Genomic DNA, 6609 nt, shown 5'->3' on the forward strand with positions numbered 1-6609 from the left:
GGGATGTGTGTGGCCCTGTAAGAGAGCTGTAGTGGGACAGAAGAAAGGTCCGTGTAACCTGGTAACGCATCTCCAAATCTTTACTGACAGCAGGTCTGTAAGGGAAGGCTACAAGCACAGGGGAATCTTACAGTACAATGTCTCTAAAATATACTCTGAATATTTATGATATAGAGGTGTCTCATATCAGAGTAAGGTTGTATTTTCAGATTGCAAGGCTTTTTCCTCCATTAATTTTTTAATTCATTAATAATAGGTAATGTTTTGAATTAGCAATTCTTTTTTGTGTCTCAGACATGCTGAAGCAATAAGCTACACTATTTTATTTATTTAAAACAGCAGTACTTTCTTTTCTTTGTTCTGAACCTATCCCTGAGTTTCTCACCAGATTCCTAATAGCCTTTGCATCAGAACAGATGATGAAGTGTTATTTCCATTAACTTCCTTGGTGGTCCTTACATCACTTGGAAGCCCTGTCCACCCTCTGCAAAGCTATTTAAAATGGCAGCAGCAACATGACCTATCTTGTATGAGGAAAACTACAGCAGCAGTTTCAAAAAATGTTAAATTAGCTGGAAAGTTACATTCTTTAGATTTTTTTTTTGTATTGCTCTCAACTTCTGTTCAATGAGTCTTTTAAAGCTTGACATCCATTCTCTGCATATTACAGTCAGCAAGACACCACCTTTGTGGCAGCAGCTTTATTCAAGAATATAACGCTCTGCAATCCATGGCTTCTGTGCAACAGACAGCATTTTAATCTACATGTAATTATAGACCACTAGAGGGTTTTCAGGACTGTCTTCATGTGTAGTTTTGATAGTAAAAAAAAAAAAAAGAAATTTGGCTTCCACACTTTCTAGTAAAGCTGTTCTCTATCCCAGATAATGAACAGAACTCATTGGACAGGACTGAGATAATTTGCAAGGCAAAGCACTGATGGGTACATGAGAACCTTGAGCCCTAAGTTTGTCTTATTTTGGATGGGCTTGGTTATGGTATCCAGATAAATTGGTGGCAGGGATCTCTGCTAACACGCAACAGTTGCAGGCTGCAGGTGGGGTAAATTCTAGTTATGGAGGCAGCAAATTTCCCACTAGCTGACAGCACGGGAACATTGTCAGAATGTTTCACCCATCAGAGTATCACACATCACCCTCCAGTTTCTTTTCACAATCATAAAATTGTTCTTTACCAATGTTAAACAGAACTTCTCTTGTGTTTTCATGAAACATGAATCAGCTCTGCATTAGAACCAGGGAATTTCAAGCCTGTAGAAGTCCTAGTCCACCTTCCCATGGGGGATCACATCAGTGAGCTGGAGGTAAATATGGAATTGGTCCTCAACAGTGATTTGATGAATATAGATCAATAAGGGTAGTTAGAGATTTTGCATTTAAAGTTTGGTCCATCTCACAAAGTCCATTTTCATTAAGTGAAACATAATATTACTGATCTGAAGAAGGGAGGAACAGAACACTAATAACCAGTGTGAACTATATTTATAGTTCATAACAACAAAACAACTCAACATGCTTTGCAAGGGTGATATAATGGGTGAACACCTTCCTTGGATGCACTAGCAGACAAGAACTGCAATGATTTTTTTTCCCTATTTGGCCCTGCTCACCTGATGCTGACACATTTCCTGCATAGTGGAATGACATGTCCAGTTCTGGTGTTGACATTTTAAAGAGGATGTTGAAAAACTACAGGGCGTGTAGGGAGGAGTCACAAACATAGCTCAAGGGATGGAAAGAAATATTTATGGGAAGCGAATTTGATCTTATCTCAAAGAGGTCCTGAGACAACCATGACTGGTGCATTAGGAACTTTCCTCAAGAGAAAATAGAATATACAAAATCATCTTTAAATCTTGCAGAGAAAGGCATAACAGAAAATTTACAGAAATTGAAATTGAACAAATTCATATTAAGCGTGTTTTGATGACCATGATTAACCATTGAACTACACAGAATTAGAGCATAGCAAGCTCTTGATCTCTGTGCCTGTGTCTGTGTTAATATTTAAAAAAAAAACAAGCTCTCATCAGCAAAGTTATAGTCTTTCAGCCTAGATGTGGGCTTAAATAGATCACAGTCACACTTTTATGGATTCAGGGCAAGACTGGCTGTCTGACACATTTCTGAAGCAATATGTAAGCCAAACACAGTACAGGCTGTTGGACTCCGTCCAGGAATAAACATGTGTGATCAACTGGCCAAGCACTTGGTCTTTTCCATCCAAGGGTGATGTTTTGTTACCAGATATACAAATCTTGACAGCCTTCCCTGTTCACAAAATGTCTTGAATACCCACACTTGCCCAAAGCAAGCCTGATTGCAGAAACCACCTCCACAGAGGGCAAGTACCACAAGAAGTAGTACAACCAGCATCACAGTTGTGCCTCATGATTGAGTGAAGCCAGTAGCTATTGCCTCCTGGAAATAAAAGTGTAGGAGGCCTATCAGCTTCTCAGGTGCTGTTTAACCTGCAGATATTGTTGTTTGTGTTGCCTGACACAAAAACGTGTTACAGTGTTATCACTCACTCCAGCAGATATAGCATTGCTAATTATCCCCTGGTGAGCTACTTTGCAGTGACATAAATAGCCCAGTTAGTGTCATTTTACATTATCTAGCAAAGAGTCTCCATAGCCTGCACAGGGAGCAGAACTGCTTGAAAAGAAAAGCAGGTCTCTTTAAAGACAGATGTTGTAATGTCTCTGCACATGCTTCAGATGCCATGGTTTGCTTGAATCAGTTCAGTAAAGAAGGAAAAGGGGAATGACAAATAGGGTGATGAAAGAGATGCATTAATGAATAGTCTTATTGTTGAGAATTCATCTAAAGCAGAGGTGTAGAAGCTGATGCAAATACTGTTTGCCTCAGATTCCCCTAGATGCAATACTTCACAGATCACCCCTCCAAATTAAATCCATAACCTGGATCCCTTTTCCCTGCCTGCAAAAGGTCATGTGTCATTGTTGCCAACAGAATGGCTTCTTCTAGAGCCCTGCCTTAGGAGCTCCTTGTGTGTACATCTGAGCTCTTCCCCACACCTGAGAAATTCTGCTCTGTCTGATCTGGGCTGCTTACTCAGCTTTGGTGCAATGGCAGACTCTGTGTGGGAGATTGTGCCTGGTCAATGGGACTCCCAAATTTCAAGCTGAGATTTCCAGGCTGTAAATAGATAAAATCAGGAAGAAACTGTGAAAGACAGTTTGGTTTGGGTCATTTGTGCTCATGCATATGTATGGAACAGCTAGAAATTCTGGACAAATGTCCTACATCCTCAAATTCTGTCTAGGTAAGATTTCCAGGCAGTAAACATATCTAAATGGGAAAATATGTTTAAAAGAGTATCATTATTAATCTAAGCATCTATAAGAAAATATTAGAAAAACTGGGAGGTGTAGACCTATGTCTTGGAAAGGGAATCGACTGAGAAAGTTATTAAAACCAAGCTGAGGGAAGGAAAATTTATTCCTAATGAAAAATTGCTGATAGTGAGATATTGTGCTGCATAGTTGAATGACTGAAAAGAGGTGAAGAATGAAGAGCATAATCCCAGTTAGATACTGGGAAAAGGAGGCGACCCAGGGGTCTGAAATTTGTTTCATCTTTTTCCAAGTTCCATAATCATTGTTGCCATCACAGTCATTTATCTGCAGCAGGTCTTGCTTGTGCTGTGTGTTTGACATGCAAGGAGGAATCATTTACTGGGAGCCACATGGGTTATTACCATAGCCAGCTGGGTTCCAGGGACACCCTTTGGCTACCTCATGGCAAAAGGCTGGAAGTCCTTCCAGGCAGGTTGTTATCCATGAACTTAGGTAGCACAGGCTAGTGAAATGAGGTCTGTGATCTTCCAAGGATACTTCATTCTGAGATTGCCTTCTGCTTGTTCTCAGGGAGCTAATTTTCCTTTAAGATGTTGAAAGAATAAATGTTTTCCTGGTGTTTCTTCTCCAGTTGAGCAGCCATGTGGGTTGCCAGGGGAGAGCTGACTGACAGCAGGAGAGAGGACAGTCCAGCTCAGAGTGAATCAAAGGGTGGCTCCTCTCCTCCAGGCTGTCATCCACACTCTGGAAACCTGAGACCTTCTGCCCAATGGCCACCACAGGAATTAGTCAGAATGTAATAAAGGTGTCTTGACAAGGAGGTGTGGCTCCACTGATTAAATGGATTAATGGGAATCTGGATGAACATCTCTTCAAATGTACCCATGGAAAGGATGACACTTCCATGGAAGGAAGCACTTCTATACAGGAATAAAATTTCTGTAGTGTTGGATGTGAAGATTTTTCCCAAATTTGCACTGTAGTTACAAATACTTTGTGTCATAAATTCTTTAGGCTGAGGAAGCTCCAAAATAACCTTAGCATATTATTTTATGAGCAGACACCTGTAAAAGGAATGTTGTAAATCTCATCCTTTCCTTGAGATGACACTCAGGCCCCTGCATGTCTCAAGGCAGAACCAAAGTTTCAAAGAGCTTGTGTGCAGTTGTTCAGGGAATTTTTCATTCATGTCTCAGGCTCTATTTGCTATGCAAATTGAATAGCAGCACGCCCAAAATAACTTACATGTGTCTGCCTATTTGCAAATTGAACTATGCAAGTTAATAGGCAGGAGAAAACTGGGTCCCCACAGCAAAGTACAGAGATCTACAACTTATAAATCAGCAGGACCTCTCTGTTGCTGTCTCATAACTCAGTTGCCCAATGAAATTACCTCCCATCTTAGATACCTCTAGCAAATTTGGTTTTCATCTACCAGTCTTTCTAACACCACCATTTGCAAGTATGCCACCCCTGCACAGGCTGGCTCCAGAGCCCAAGGTCATCAATAGAAAACCTCCCATTTCTAAGCAGCCCTAAGAGTAGGCAGGAAATAAATAGGCATATTGTACACATTGTCCTAAAGAGGCTTTTCTTCCTACCAAATTAGTCCAGGTACCTTTGTGAGGAGTTCAAAAGTGTTTTGATGGAAATTAATATGTGTCCTGAAAAATCAAGAGAGCTGGAGGGGAAGTCCAGGAACTCAGAAAGTAGCATGTACTGTGTGGGGGTTTTTTCTACAGATTAATTTACAGCACTTCTCAGGGGACTCAGCCTAAGTAGTTGTGACAGACCAGACAGAATAACTCTTTTATGCACATTACCTTGACTTCCAGCAACACTGCTGTGATGTTCTTCTTAAGTTTTTGGTGTTTTAAAGAGAGATGGAAATTCTATTACCAAAAAGTTTTAGCTTTCAAAAAAATGCTGCTGTCTTTGAAAGAAAAGCTTTCAGCAAGAATTAGTCTATCTAGAAGAAACTCCTACATTAAAAGCATTCTTTGTTGAAAAAACCAAAGTTTAAATTACCTGTTTTGATGTGGCTGACTTAAAGTTTTATTGTCCACTCCATCAAAATTCTATTTGCAGATTGATTTTTAGTAAAAGAAGTCAAACTGAACTCACTGATAGTCTTTTGAAATTGCAGTGGTGAATTCTTTGCTCACACCAGTTCACAATCATAATTGTTTCTATTCATCAGGTTTTGCACCTCTCACCTGATTTTGCACTGAAAACATGACAAGATTATCCTTCCTTCCCACCTCCTGCTGAGCTTCCTGGAGTTAGGAGAGCAAGAGCAAGGTTTTGACCACTCATACTAGCAGCTGTGTCCATGCAGGCTGCTGCATTTTTATAAATCCTTTAGCCAAGAACTTCTCCCTCATCTACCCTAGATCCCTCCTGCCCAGAGCAATGCTTCAGTGGATCCCTGCCCTTTTCTTGGATGAAGTGCTCACTGCAGCACTGGGAGCTCTCCTCTGAACATGCACCATGCCTTGGACACAAAGCATTCTAAGCATTTTGCAACCCTAAATTTAGCATTTGCTGGGTTATGAACTCAGCCCAATGGGCAGTACGTGCCAAAAGTCCTGGCACACTCCCTGCAAGGAAACACTACAGTAAAAATAAGTGAAGAAGAAGGTATTTCTGTACCTCCTCTGTGCAATTTTTCAGAAGTTTTTGTTCACCATGAGTGCAAACAGGAGGACATGGACTCTGGGGTGGCTTTTGCAGCCACCCCTCCCTACCCAGCATAAATAAATTTCTTTTTATCTCAGTGTGACTTTATGAAAACTGAGACATTAAGATTCAAGTGACTGAAAGGTGATAGAAATAGCATAGGCCATGCATATCAACATAATCAGATTTTAGACCTGCTGACCTCCCTCCTGCAAGGAAATTAAATACAATACAATTCTGATACCTGATCATTAAGTTTTATTCCAGGATAGCAGGATTGCTTTATTTATTGCATAAAGCACTTAGGATCATAGGATCATGGTAAAATACAGATGAACTGCTCTGAAGTAGGCACCTACAGACAGCTGGATTTTGGGAAGCCCAGGAGGTCTAACCTCTCTCTCTGAAAACTCTTACTTCTTCTTTTCAATTGGGATTTTGAAAGAAGAATAAAAGGAGTGAGCTTTCAGCCACCACCAGGGTAAATCAGCATATTCCCTTTTGCTGCTGGGAGCTCGTGTTGTGACAGGTCATTGTGAGCTCTGTAAATGCAAAGATTAAAGTAATTGAACCTCTTGAGGGAAATC

Source organism: Fringilla coelebs, assembly GCF_963513975.1.
Source record: "Fringilla coelebs genome assembly, chromosome: 7".
In the NCBI taxonomy this organism is placed as follows: Eukaryota; Metazoa; Chordata; class Aves; order Passeriformes; family Fringillidae; genus Fringilla; species Fringilla coelebs.